The following is a 15584-nucleotide window of genomic DNA, read 5'->3' as shown; positions in this document are numbered from 1 at the left end:
GTGGTTTGGTAAAATCAAGAGCTATTAGATCGCCAGCGCAGGGCATTTCTGAGCCTTAAACAACAACCCAATGCGGGAGCAGCAAAGCAGCATTACAGACGGCTCAAGGCTGAGGTCCAACAAAAAACCCAGGACCTAAAGAACAGGTGGTGGATGGAGAAAACACAGGGGATACAGCAGCTGGCCGACAACCATGATGCGCGAGTATTCTTCATCGCAGTCAAGGCCACCTACGGTGCATAGTCCCAAGACCCTACCCCACTGCTGGCCAAGAACGGGGAAACACTCATCAAGGACACCGAGGCAGTCAGGGCTCGCTGGAAGGAGCACTTTGAAGATCTCCTCAGTAGAGACTCTGCCTTCGACTCGAGTGTTCTCGACTCCATCCCGCAGCATGCTACCCACCACCACCTCAGTGAGATCCCAACACTGCACAAGGTAGAAAAAGCCATAAGACAGCTAAAAAAACAACAAAGCTGTTGAGGCATTGAAGTATGGTGGAGAGGCACTGCTGGCACGAATACACAACCTCATCTCTCTCATCTGGAGGGAGGAAAGCATGCCGGGGGATCTCTGTGATGCAGTAAGCGTGACCATCTTTAAAAAAGGGGACAAGTCGGACTGCGGCAACTACAGAGGAATCTCCCTACTATCAGCCACAGGGAACGTCGTCGCTAGATCTTCCTCAACCGTCTTCTCCCTGTGGCCAAGGAGCTCTTCCCGGAGTCACAGTGCAGATTTCGTCACCTATGGGGCACAACGGACATGATTTTTGCAGCGCGACAGCTACAGGAAAAATGCAAGGAACAGCGCCAGTCCTTATACATAGCCTTCTTCAATCTTACAAAGGCCTTTGACACTGTCAACCGCGAGGGTCTATGGAGCGTCCTCCTCCATTTTGGATGCCCCCAAAAGTTCGTCACCATCCTCCGTCTGCTCCACGACGACATGCAGGTCGTGATCCTTGACAACGGAGGATGCTATGAGGCTGCAGAGCGACTTGGATAGGTTAGGTGAGTGGGCAAATACATGGCAGATGAAGTATAATGTGGATAAATGTGAGGTTGTCCACTTTGGTGGTAAAAACAGAGAGACAGACTATTATCTGAATGGTGACAGATTTGGAAAAGGGGAGGTGCAGCGAGACCTGGGTGTCATGGTACATCAGTCATTGAAGGTTGGCATGCAGGTACAGCAGGCGGTTAAGAAAGCAAATGGCATGTTGGCCTTCATAGCGAGGGGATTTGAATACAGGGGCAGGGAGGTGTTGCTACAGTTCTACAGGGCATTGGTGAGGCCACACCTGGAGTATTGTGTACAGTTTTGGTCTCCTAACTTGAGGAAGGATATTCTTGCTATTGAGGGAATGCAGCGAAGGTTCACCAGACTGATTCCCGGGATGGCGGGACTGACCTATCAAGAAAGACTGGATCAACTGGGCTTGTATTCACTGGAGTTCAGAAGAATGAGAGGGGATCTCAGAGAAACGTTTAAAATTCTGACGGGTTTAGACAGGTTAGATGCAGGAAGAATGTTCCCAATGTTGGGGAAGTCCAGAGCCAAGGGTCACAGTCTAAGGATAATGGGTAGGCCATTTAGGACCGAGATGAGGGGAAACTTCTTCATCCGGAGAGTGGTGAACCTGTGGAATTCTCTACCACAGAAAGTTGTTGAGGCCAATTCACTAAATATATTCAAAAATGAATTAGATGAAGTCCTTACTACTAGGGGGATCAAGGGGTATGGCGAGAAAGCAGGAATGAGGTACTGAAGTTGCATGTTCAGCCATGAACTCATTGAATGGCGGTGCAGGCTCGAAGGGCCGAATGGCCTACTCCTGCACCTATTTTCTATGTTTCTATCACCGTCGGTGTCTACTGCCTCAAAGTGCGATATTCAGTTGTATCGCCCCAAGAGGAGAATGGAGCGCTCAGAGAAGTGTTCCACATTCCTCTTCGGGCGCTAACAGGATAATAGCTCAGGAGGCCCTCTCAATTTTTGGCGCTAGGATGAACAAAAAAAATCCTGTCAAAAAATTGAATGAACCTCACCCACACTTCCCCACTGCTGCAACAAATAAATCGAAGTTGACAAACTGAAATGTCAGCGCTTACCTTGCGCTCTGGACGATATTGGCCCGGTATCATCGCTGGACCGCCAGGCCCTACGACAGGTGAAAGACTGAATTTTGCAAACGCGGGGCTACGGGGGCGTTGCACATGCGGTGATGTCACTGAATGGACAGGGCTAGCGAGCGCAACACAAACTGCCGCTAAACCTTCACTGACAGTCCGACAACTCGAGTTTAATCGGGCGCTAGGAGTTGGAATTGGACAAGTTTTAAGGTTTTGTAACCCAATGTTTATGGATTGTAATTGTTCCACAGCCTCCTTTTCCTTTATGTAGGTTGTGAGGAAGGAACAGTCTAAGATGTCTTTTCTTGTTCGATGCTTTATTGTGTTCCAACCTCAAACATCGTCCTTCGGGAGAAAAAAAAACACTCCTGTAATTGGTTTGGCGTTTGGAATGCTAGACCTCTTCCCTTGCAGCCTCTGCTCTGCTTGATTTGCGGCCTGAGATTTGGCTTGAGGCAGGAACATGTAGATTGTGATCAGAGTCAGCAATGTGCAATTATGGAATCTGCCCGTCGGTAACTCAGAATGTGCTGTGTTTGAACAGAAGTATTTATTTGACTGAGAATGTCTTGTCTACTGAGTGAAGTCTGCTGAAAGAGCCCTGATTATGCGTACTGTTAAGACTGCTTACGGGATGATGCATTGGATTGATCTGCAGGAATGCTCTGAATATCACCCGACTTAACCAGTGTCTCAAAACTTTTCTCCAATAATGTCCAACTTGGTTTGAACTTGATAGCAAGATGAAGCAGGGCCATAGCTTCTCCTCAGTGCTTTTGTGCTCAGCATGGATCGCAAGTGGAGCTGGACTGGATTGTGCATCCAGACGCCACTTGACACCGAGAAAGAACATGCTGTTTTGATTCAATGCGTATGCTTAAATCATTCATCAGCTATGAGGCAAGATGAGCGGCAAGGTGAGTGGGAGCCTAAGGCTGCATTTACATTACAATGGAGGTTGTGCCAGCAGGCCGGACTAAGGCAGCAATGTTGTATTATAAAAGAGATGCGTAAGAAATGGACTGACACATGGAACAGCTGTGGGATGCAGATAGTTAATCGCATGCTCGTGGTTGAGACTGCAAATCCACGAATGATCAGGGAGAAAACATGGGATGTCAATCATCATCCACACAGAACGAATCAACACCAGATGTCTCCTGACAAAAGCTACCAACGCCCGCACAGAATGTGATAGCACAAAAGTGTTTCCTGAAAGACAGAGGCTATCAGATTCGAAGTTATAGTTGAGAGTTTCTGCTGACAGGATGAGGGAAAAAGACGCCAAACGTGAATGACTCAGGATGAGGTCAAATAGGATATAAACCAAAAGGCAATCAACCTTTTTTGCTGCAGTCGGAAGAAGAAGGGCTGATCTGGTCAAGTTGAACCCAGAGGAACTATAAGCAATATAACATGACCGCTCAGGGGTAATTGTATGTATAAGTATGTATAAGTTAGCAACCACGCACTAACCACGCTCGACCAGCTCCTTTAGGCGGGCCACATCGTCTCCATGCCCGACACTAGACTCCCTAAGCAAGCGCTCTACTCAGAACTCCTACACGGCAAGCGAGCCCCAGGTGGGCAGAGGAAACATTGCAAGGACACCCTCGAAGCCTCCTTGATAAAAATGCAACATCCCCACCGACACCTGGGAATCACTGCCCCGAGACCGTCCAAAATAGAGGAAGAGCATCCAGGAGGGCACTGAGCACCTCAAGTCTCGGCGCCAAGAGCATGGAGAAACCAAGAGCGGGCAGTGGAAGGAATGTGCGGCAAACTAGACTCCCACCCACCCTTTCAACCACTGTCTGCCCCACCTGTGACACAGACTGTAATCCCCGCATTGGGTTGTACAGTCACCTGAGAATTCACTTTTAGAGTGGAAGCAAGTCTTCCTCGATTTCGAGGGCCTGCCTATGATGATGATGAAGTTGATGACTATTGTGTAAAACCACAGGCTTTTATTTGAGTAAATGCAGGCAGCACCGATCAATTGGCTGGGATAGATTGGCGAATGATACTTAAGGGGTTGACTGTGGATGGGCAATGGCAGACATTTAGAGACCGCATGGATGAACTACAACAATTGTACATTCCTGTCTGGCATAAAAATAAAAAAGGGAAGGTGGCTCAACCGTGGCTATCAAGGAAATCAGGGATAGTATTAAAGCCAAGGAAGTGGCATACAAATTGGCCAGAAATAGAAGCGAACCCGGGGACTGGGAGAAATTTAGAACTCAGCAGAGGAGGACAAAGGGTTTGATTAGGGCAGGGAAAATGGAGTACGAGAAGAAGCTTGCAGGGAACATTATGATGGATTGCAAAAGTTTCTATAGATATGTAAAGAGAAAAAGGTTAGTAAAGACAAACGTAGGTCCCCTGCAGTCAGAATCAGGGGAAGTCATAATGGGGAACAAAGAAATGGCAGACCAATTGAACAAGTACTTTGGTTCGGTATTCACTAAGGAGGACACAAACAACCTTCCGGATATAAAAGGGGTCAGAGGGTCTCGTAAGGAGGAGGAACTGAGAGAAATCCTTATTAGTCAGGAAATTGTGTTGGGGAAATTGATGGGATTGAAGGCCGATAAATCCCCAGGGCCTGATGGACTGCATCCCAGAGTACTTAAGGAGGTGGCCTTGGAAATAGCGGATGTATTGACAGTCATTTTCCAACATTCCATTGACTCTGGATCAGTTCCTATCGAGTGCAGGGTAGCCAATGTAACCCCACTTTTTAAAAAAGGAGGGAGAGAGAAAACAGGGAATTATAGACCGGTCAGCCTGACCTCAGTAGTGGGTAAAATGATGGAATCAATTATTAAGGATATCATAGCAGTGCATTTGGAAAGAGGTGACATGATAGGTCCAAGTCAGCATGGATTTGTGACAAATCTTCTGGAATTTTTTGAGGATGTTTCCAGTAGAGTGGACAAGGGAGAACCAGTTGATGTGGTATATTTGGACTTTCAGAAGGCTTTCGATAAGGTCCCACATAAGAGATTAATGTGCAAAGTTAAAGCACATGGGATTGGGGGTAGTGTGCTGACATGGATTGAGAACTGGTTGTCAGACAGGAAGCAAAGAGTAGGAGTAAATGGGTACTTTTCAGAATGGCAGGCAGTGACTAGTGGGGTAGCGCAAGGTTCTGTGCTGGGGCCCCAGCTGTTTACACTGTACATTAATGATTTAAACGAGGGGATTAAATGTAGTATCTCCAAATTTGCAGATGACACTAAGTTGGGTGGCAGTGTGAGCTGCGAGGAGGATGCTATGAGGCTGCAGAGTGACTTGGATAGGTTAGGTGAGTGGGCAAATGCATGGCAGATGAAGTATAATGTGGATAAATGTGAGGTTATCCACTTTGGTGGTAAAAACAGAGAGACAGACTATTATCTGAATGGTGACAGATTAGGAAAAGGGGAGATGCAACGAGACCTGGGTGTCATGGTACATCAGTCATTGAAGGTTGGCATGCAGGTACAGCAGGCGGTTAAGAAAGCAAATGGCATTTGGCCTTCATAGCGAGGGGATTTGAGTACAGGGGCAGGGAGGTGTTGCTACGGTTGTACAGGGCCGTGGTGAGGCCACACCTGGAGTATTGTGTACAGTTTTGGTCTCCTAACTTGAGGAAGGACATTCTTGTTATTGAGGGAGTGCAGCGAAGGTTCACCAGACTGATTCCCGGGATGGCGGGACTGACCTATCAAGAAAGACTGGATCAACTGCGCTTGTATTCACTGGAGTTCAGAAGAATGAGAGGGGACCTCATAGAAACGTTTAAAATTCTGATGGGTTTAGACAGGTTAGATGCAGGAAGAATGTTCCCAATGTCGGGGAAGTCCAGAACCAGGGGTCACAGTCTAAGGATAAGGGGTAAGCCATTTAGGACCAAGATGAGGAGAAACTTCTTCACCCAGAGAGTGGTGAACCTGTGGAATTCTCTACCACAGAAAGTTGTTGAGGCCAATTCACTAAATATATTCAAAAAGGAGTTAGATGAAGTCCTTACTACTAGGGGGATCAAGGGGTATGGCGAGAAAGCAGGAATGGGATACTGAAGTTGCATGTTCAGCCATGAACTCATTGAATGGCGGTGCAGGCTAGAAGGGCCGAATGGCCTACTCCTGCACCTATTTTCTATGTTTCTATGTTTCTATGTAATAAAGTTAGAGTTGGCTCAAATTTGATCTGGTCAGGTTATTCTTCAGCAATTCTCGGGGTCTGAACTCTCTTGTCAGAAGGCAAACTCCTACGGATGGGACTATTCCACCGCGTCAGGAGCTGCTCTGTCCACATACTGCCGAACACAACACCACCAGCAAAGGTTGGTCAGGACATGGAATGTCCGACCACAAACAATGATGGATGCAGAATTTATAATAAGTTTTAAAACAGAAGTGGTAAATATTTGAAAATCAACATTTTAAAAGGGTAGAGGTAGATTGCATGGGAAAGGACTCAGAGGTTAACTGCTTATTAAAACTGGCTCACACACGATGGGCAGAATGGCTTCCTTCCTTGCTGTAAAATGACGATTGTCTCATAAAACACTCAAAAGTTTAACATTTATATATTTTTTAAAAATCTGTAATCCTCAAAAATAATTCAGAAGAGAGAGATTTGTTTTTCCGCTGAAATGAAAGTATAAAATAAAATAATTCTCAATAATCATCATTATTGGCAGTCCCTCGGAATCGAGGAAGACTTGCTTCCACTCTAAAAGTGAGTTCTCAGGTGACTGAACAGTCCAATACGGGAATTACAGTCTCTGTCACAGGTGGGACAGTCAGTCGTTGAAGGAAAGGGTGGGTGGGCAGTCTGGTTTGCTGCACGTTCCTTCCGCTGCCTATGCTTGTTTTCTGCACACTCTCGGCAACGAGACTCGAGGTGCTCAGCGCTCTCCAGGATGCTCTTCCTTCAGTTAGGGCGATCTTTGGCCAGGGACTCCCAGATGTCGATGGGGATGTTGCACTTTATCAAGGAGGCTTTGAGAGTGTCCTTGAAATGTTTCCTCTGCTCACCTGGGGTTCGCTTGCCGTGTAGGAGTTCTGAGTAGGGTGCTTGCTTGTGAGTCATGTGTCAGGCATGCAAACAATGTGGCCCACCCAACGGAGCTGGTCGAGTGTGGTCAGTGCTTCGATGCTGGGGATGTTGGCCTGATCGAGAACACTGCCATTGATGCGTCGGTCCTCCCAGGGGATTTGTAGGATCTTGCGGAAATTGGTGGTATTTCTCTAGCGATTTGAGGTGTCTACTGCATATGGTCCACGTCTCTGAGCCACACAGGAGGGCAGGTATCACTACAGCCCTGTAGACCATGAGCTTGGTGCCAGATTTGAGGGCCTGATCTTCGAAAACTCTCTTCCTCAGGCGGCCGAAGGCTGCGCTGGCGCACTGGAGTCGGTGTTAAATCTCGTTGTCGATGTCTGCCCTTGCTGATAGTAGGCTCCCGAGGTATGGAAAGTGGTCCACGTTGTCCAAGGCCGCAGCGTAGATTTTGATGACTGGAGGGCAGTGCTGTGTGGCGGGGTCAGGTTGGTGGAAGACCTTTGTCTTACAAATGTTTAGAGTAAATAATCTTGTTGGAAGTTATAAAAGAATAATCACACATGTCACTAATCACAGGCGTCTGTGGGCAGTTCATGATAGAAAATCACATTTTCAAATAAATGTCACGGCATGACTGAAATAAGGCTTGCAGAATGAATCTCTAACTTGTTTGAAAATCTTTTTTATTAAAACCAACCCTCATAGTGTGAGGGAGACACCCGAACCCTTTACTAAGTCTGCTGCACACATCACATGCTGGCAGATTCTGTAAACCGCGCATGGTCATAGAAACATAGAAACATAGAAAATAGGTGCAGAAGTAGGCCATTCGGCCCTTCGAGCCTGCACCGCCATTCAATGAGTTCATGGCTGAACATGCAACTTCAGTACCCCATTCCTGCTTTCTCGCCATACCCCTTGATCCCCCTAGTAGTAAGGACTACATCTAACTCCTTTTTGAATATATTTAGTGAATTGGCCTCAATAACTTCCTGTGGTAGAGAATTCCACAGGTTCACCACTCTCTGGGTGAAGAAGTTTCTCCTCATCTCGGTCCTAAATGGCTTACCCCTTATCCTTAGACTGTGACCCCTGGTTCTGGACTTCCTCAACATTGGGAACATTCTTCCTGCATCTAACCTGTCTAAACCTGTCAGAATTTTAAACGTTTCTATGAGATTCCCTCTCATTCTTCTGAACTCCAGTGAATACAAGCCCAGTTGATCCAGTCTTTCTTGATATGTCCATCCCGCCATCCCTGGAATCAGTCTGGTGAACCTTCGCTGCACTCCCTCAATAGCAAGAATGTCCTTCCTCAAGTTAGGAGACCAAAACTGTACACAATACTCCAGGTGTGGCCTCACCAAGGCCATGTACAACTGTACACAGATGTGGTTCTTTTTAATAAAATTCGCTCACGGGATGTGGGCATCGCTGACAGGGCCAGCATTTATTGCCCATCCCTCATTGCCCTCGAGAAGGTAATTGTGAGCCGCCTTCTTGAACCGCTGCAGTCCGTGTGGCAAAGGTAACTCCCAACTGTGCTGACTTTGTCGCTGTGGTTTGGTACAACTGAGGGGCTTGCTGCGCCATTTAAAAGTCAAGCACATTGCTGTGGGCCTTGAGTCACATATAGACCATGAGAAGGACAACAGATTTCCTTCCCTAAAGGACATTAGTGAACAAGTTGTGTTCTTCCTGACAATCTGGTAGGACTAGCTTTTTCATTTCAAATTTATTTAAGTTAAATTCCACAGTTGCCATGGTGGGATTTGAACTCAGATTTTCTGATCATTAGTCTAATAACATAACCACTATGCTACCGTACCCGATAAAAACATCCGTCAAGACCAAGGCTATTGCGACAAGCTGAACTCTTGAAGTAAAGACTTTAGTGAAGATATTAGAAGGAGCAAAAGGTCGATTTAATAAGTAAATTTAATCATATTATTACAAAATATGCAATTTAAAAAAAATCTTTGTTTTGCTAAAAATCTTATTTTGGGTATTAGATCCCTGAAAATCAATAAATTTGCTGGGAATCTGCCGGAGGGCCTCTAAGTTAGGCTGGGATCCGGGGACCCGGCCTAACACTGGAGTTTCCAATTATCCCTGTGATACCTGTAATATATTCTTACGACATCACTAACTGTTGGGGTAAAAAGACTTCTCTTCCTCAAGGTAGACTCCCTGATATAAGGAATTGATACGCACCGCTCGTATAGTGACCACAGAATCACTCAGACTAAAACCTCAGTTCAACCGGTTTTTATTCAAGCATGCAGGGAGAGTGTTTGGATGAACACTTCTCAGAACAAAGATTTTACAATTATAGTTATACATTTTTCGAGGTGTGCGACCCTCCTACAAAACCATCGATTGGCCGTCTGCTCAGACTGGCTCTGAGTTGTCCCCCCAACTGTCCATCTCCCATCACATGTCACCCTCCCGGAATGTGTTGTTCAATGGTGTCAACTTTGCCTCATTTCCTCGTGACGTGTGAATTGACCTTGCTTCCCAGGGCTTGCTGTCTTTCTAGACTGTTGACTCTCCACTGCCCTTGGTGGATGTGTTATTCAATATTGAATGTATGTATTCATCTTCCATCAGTCTGTGCTAAGGGTCAATTGGCCACTTATGATGGTTCATTAACCATGTAAGATCAATTCACCACCTTCAGTATTCACTTTAGTGACCATCTTTTATCCCCTTACACTAACAAACACACTGTACAAGATGGCTCCTCGGTGTCATCATGTGACTTTTCCAAATGGCCCTTTTATTGTATTTATATCAGCAGTTGCATTACATCAGTTGTCCACTAGCTGGAGGAGTAGTCCACTAGGTGGCACTATATTACACCACCCAAAACAAGGTCATCGGTCTACAGCAGAGCAGAGTCAGAGATGGGGATTCCCTCTGTTTGATGTTCCCGCATCGCCAGACCTCAAGGTGACCTGACAGAGCCACCGTCTACTTTAATTGGCAATTCAAGAAAAGTGATTCACTCATTTCAGACAAACACCTGGTGGTGAAATAGTGGACAGAGGGTTTTGGTGTGAACACATTAAGCAAAGGGTAATTTCCACGTTATAGCTTCTTTCTGGGACCAATTTCTTTTTTATTTGAATTTTAGAAAGCTATTAATTGTTTTTTATTGAGTTTTAAAAGCCACTCATTGGGCTTTGCTGACACAGCGAGAGGGGACACAATTCAGCTCCTTATAATGCTCTGTAGCTCAGATAATCTGGATGTAAGCCAGTTATTCAACAAGAGTAGAAAGTGGTGTGGTGTGAGCACGTTTGGGAATAAGACAGAGGACTCCCCAGCTTTGGGAACTAAAATTTTGCCAAATGCTAGGTAAATCAATTCTTTGAAAAGGAGCTGTACTAATATTTGGATATGAAAAAGATTGAATGCTATACGAATATTGATTGATATTCTATAAAGCACAGGGACTCCAGTCCTGTGGGAACAATGGGATTGTCATCAATGAATGCAACTCGACAGGGCTCATTGTTGTAGGTTGTAATGATGGAGTGTTTTACTTCTCAAGAGACAGACTTTTCTTAAATAAATTAATTTACCCCATTCTCAATTATGTGGAGAGACTAGGGAAGATGCAATTATATTCTTTGAAGCAGAGAAAGTTAAGGGGAGCTTTAGTAGAGATGTTCAAAATGATGAAGGGTTTTGATGGAGTAGATAGGGGAGAAATTGTTTCCAGTGGCAAGAGAGTCAGTAACCAGAGGACACAGATTTAAGGTAATTGGCAAAAGAACAAAGGGGTACATGAGGAGAATTTTTTTTACGCAGCGAGTTGTCATGATCTGGAATGCGCGGCTGAAAGGTTGGTGGAAGCAGATTCAATATTAACTTTCAAAAGGGAATTGAATAAATACTTGAAAAAGAAACATTTGCAGGACTATGGGGAAAGAGCAGGTGGAGTGGAATTAATTGGATAGGTCTTTCAAAGAGCCGGTGTAATATATGCTCCTGTGAGGATGCTCACAGGTTTGTAGAGCTGTCGAGTTGGGAGTGGCTTAGTCAGTCACGTGATGTTCACAAGACTCAATAAAACCCCAGCCAGTTGGGTTTGGGGGATCCACGATGAGGCAGGTGGTTGTGAGCCTGGTGGATGAACGTGTGGCGTGATTGTTAAACCTATTGCTAATAAAGCAATTAATTCTTAATAGCAATGTGTTGCTATGAATTCTTAAGCAAAGAACCCATGAAGCAAATACATTACCGCCAGCACAGGCACGATGAGCCAAGTGGCCTCCTTCTGCGCTGTACTATCCTGTGACTCTTTGATTCTATGATTCGCTTCTCAAGGTGCTGATTCATACAAGGGCACAGTACTGCAGATGCCTATTGTTGTCTTCCAGTACATCTGCTACATGGCTATTCTTCATGTGTGAGCCGAGCTAGTAAGAACCGGCAGGCAAATAGACTATGAGGAGCATGAGGACAGAATCCCCTCCTGTTTTGCTCTATTGTCCATGCATGTACACTTTCCAAAAAGGGTTGCAACAACAACAAGAACAACAATTTAAATTTATATAGTGCCTTTAACGTAGTGAAATGTCCCAAGGAGCTTCACAGGAGTATTGTGAGATAAAAAAATTTGACACCGAGCTGCATAAATAGAAATTGGCGCAGGTGACCAAAAGCTTGGTCAAAGAAGTATGTTTTAAGGAGTGTCTTAAAGGAGGAAAGAGAGCTTGAGAGGCAGAAAGGTTTAGGCTGTGAGTTTCAGGGCCTACTGCTTGGGGCCCAGGCAACAGAAGGCACAGCCACCAATGGTTGAGCGATTATAATCGGGGATGCTCAAGAGGGCAGAATTAGAGGAGCATAGACATCTCGGGGGGATTTGTGGGGCAGGGAGTTCCAGAGCTAGTTAGGACATGGGCTGTCGAGTTTTTGATTTGTACGTAGGGTAGAATGTGGGAGGCCAGTCGGGAGTGCATTGGAGTAGTCAAATCTAGAGGGAGCAAAGACATGGATGAGGGCTTCAGCAGCGGATGAGCTGAGGCAAGGGTGGAGACGGGCGATATTACGGAAGTGGAAATAGGCGGTCATAGTTATGCTGCGGCTACGTGGTCGAAAGCTCATTTCAGGGTTAAATATGACACTAAGGTTGTGAACAGTGTGATTCAGCCTCAGACCGAAGTTGGGGAGAGGGATGGAGTCAGTAGCAGGAGTTTGTAGCAGGGACCGAAAACAATGGCTTCGGCCTTCCCAAAATTCAGTTGGAGAAAATTTCTGCTCATCCAGAACTGGATGTTGGACCAGCAGTCTGACAATTTAGAGACTGTGGAGGGGTCGAGAGAAGATGCAGTGAGGTTGAGGACAACTATGGTGTCCGAACTCTTGTTCTGGCTGAGATACTGGAACCTCCTAGCCTAGTGCGACACCAGTCAATGCCTTTATCCCACAGGCCACTAGGGAGTTGAAGATATATGTAATGGATACAGATGACCAAGTAGTCTATGGCGGTTTATAGCTCCATCCTGTTGGGACAATGTGAATGTCGCCAATGAGTGTAACCAGTAAGGGTTGAACAATATTAATTGCAATGTTGGCACACTGGAGTTTAATATCATTTCATGGTCGGGAGAAGATTTGCTTTTCTTGCAAATTTTCAATCGCAGCGATTCACCTCACTCAGGAGACTTAGCCAAATTGCAAATGGTTCACTGGGTGGATGTACTCCATTGGCCAAATTGCTTTTTTCCCCCTCATTCCATACCTTGCAATTTTCAATTAAATCGCTGAAATGATTTTAGTTCTTTCAAATGTCCATTCACAATTCACAAATAGAAGCAAAACATGTCTGTACAACCAAACCATTGAAAACTTAATGCTGATATTAAGCAGTTTGTTGCAGTCATTGGCACGCAGGAAGTGCGAACCAAGAGCCCATTACCGTTAGTCAAATCAAGCAGCGGATTGAAGGACGGATTTCTTCACTGGAACATTGTTCTCTGAATTAAATTAAGATGCTTTAAACATCTGTGGCAACACATTCCTGTTTCATGCAGTGGCGGTTATTGTGTTCCTGACACAGATGAGGCTGCACATAGGGAGGTTAAAGTAACAGTGACCTCAGTCTTTATTAAGGCACTCCAGAATGAGGAACAGGCCTCAGGGGCCGGCTTTTATACAGTGCTCCCAAGGGATGCTGGGATCCCTTGAGACTTCAGGGGATGCGCTCCCTGGTGGCGGAACATGGGAGTGCATGCTTTACAGATACACAACATCATTCCCCCGACCAAAGTCAAAGTGAAAACTATTTACAAGGTGAGGCGGTCGGGAGCCTTTCTTTCCCGGATGGACCACCTCAGTACAAATGTCTGTTCTGGTGTGTTGGCTGTGCCCTCGCTGGGCTGGAGTGTTGTTGGCCCTGCAGGGCTGCGAAGTGAGCCTGGCCTTGCGAGACTGTGAGGCGTGATGGGTTCGATTTCCTGGTCCGGCGTGGTGTCGGTGATCCTTTGGGTGTGTGTTGTGGGCTTGAAAAAGGTGGTGTCTGCTGTGGGTTGTTCAGGGCAGTCTGTGAACCGCAGCCTCGTTTGGTCCAGGTGCTTTCTGCAAATTTGTCCATTGTTGAGTTTGACGACAAACACCCTACTCCCTTCTTTAGCTATCACCGTGCCCACGATCCACTTGGGACCATGTCCATAGTTTAGCACATACACAGTGTCATTCAGATCAATTTCCCATGACACAGTGGCGCGACCATCGTTTACATTTTGTTGCTGCCGCCTGCTCTCTACCTGATCATGCAGGTTGGGGTGAACCAGCGAGAGGCTGGTTTTAAGTGTCCTTTTCAGTGTAGTTCAGCTGGGGGCACCCCTGTGAGCGAGTGGGTTCTCGTGCGGTAGCTGAGCAGTACTCGGGACAGGCGGGTTTGGAGTGAGCCTTCTGTGACTCGTTTAAGGCTCTGTTTGATTGTTTGCACTGCCCGCTCTGCCTGCCCATTGGAGGCTGGTTTAAACGGGGCCGAGGTGACATGCTTGATCCCATTGCGGATCATGAATTCTTTAAATTCAGCACTGGTGAAACATGGCCCGTTGTCACTGACCAGTATCTCAGGTAGACCGTGGGTAGCAAACATGGCCCTCAAGCTTTCAATGGTGGCGGTGGCGATGCTTCCCGACATTATTTCACATTCAATCCATTTTGAAAAAGCATCCACCACCACCAGGAAATTTTAGCGAGAAACGGGCCCGCAAAGTCGACATGGATCCTTGACCATGGTCTGGAGAGCCAGGACCACAAACTTAGTGGTGCCTCTCTGGGCGCGTTGCTCAACTGAGCACACACGCTGCATTGCCGTACACAGGACTCGAAGTCAGAGTTGATACCGGGCCACCACACGTGAGATCTGGCTAACGCTTTCATCTTACTATACCCGGGTGTGTGCTGTGGAGATCCGAGATGAACGTCTCCCTGCCCTTTTTTGGTAGCACTACGCGGTTACCCCACAACAGGCAGTCTGCCTGAATGGACAGCTCATCCTTTTGCTGCTGGAACGGCTTGATTAGCTTTTGCATTTCTCCCATGCAGTACACAGTTCTTTTACTAGGAACAGCAAAGGATCTGGGCTGGTCCAAGTCCTAATCTGGTGGGCCGTGACAGGTGATTTATCATTTTCAAATGCTTCCATGACCATCAACAAGTCAGCGGGCTGCGCCAGCATCAACAAGTCTGCATGCTGCGCCATTTCCACCCCCGTGGTGGGCAATGGTAGCCGACTGAGAGCATCCGCACAGTTCTCGGTGCCTGGCCTGTGGCGGATGGTATAGTTATACGCTGATAGCGCGAGTGCCCACCTTTGTATGCGGGCTGAGGCACTAGTATTTATCCCCTTGTTTTCAGCGAACAGGGATATGAGGAGCTTGTGATCGGTTTCCAGCTCAAATTTGGGGCCAAACAGGTACTGATGCATTTTCTTTAAACCGAACACACACGCTAATGCCTCTTTCTCAATCATGCTGTAGGCCCTCTCGGCCTCAGACAAGCTCTTGGAAGCATTGGCGACAGGTTGCAATTCCCCGCGATGTTAGCTTGTGAAAATACACACCCGACTCCATACGACGACGCATCACATGCTAGCACGAGTCTTTTACGCCGGTTATACAATACAAGCAGCTTGTTTGAGCTTAAATGTTTCAAAAGCAATTACTTGTTTTTTTCCCCATACCCAGTTCTCACCTTTACGCAATAACACATGTAGGGGCTCGAAGAGGGTGCTTAATTCCTGTAGGAAGTTATCAAAATAGTTGAGGAGTCCCAGGAACGACCGCAGCTCCGTGACGTTCTGTGGCCTGGGCGCATTCCTGATACCCTCTGTCTTGGCGTCTGTGGGCCAAATGCCGTCTGCCGCGA

The sequence above is a fragment of the Pristiophorus japonicus genome, chromosome 2 (genome assembly GCF_044704955.1).
Source record: "Pristiophorus japonicus isolate sPriJap1 chromosome 2, sPriJap1.hap1, whole genome shotgun sequence".
Taxonomy (NCBI): Eukaryota; Metazoa; Chordata; class Chondrichthyes; family Pristiophoridae; genus Pristiophorus; species Pristiophorus japonicus.
This window is presented reverse-complemented; position numbering follows the sequence as displayed.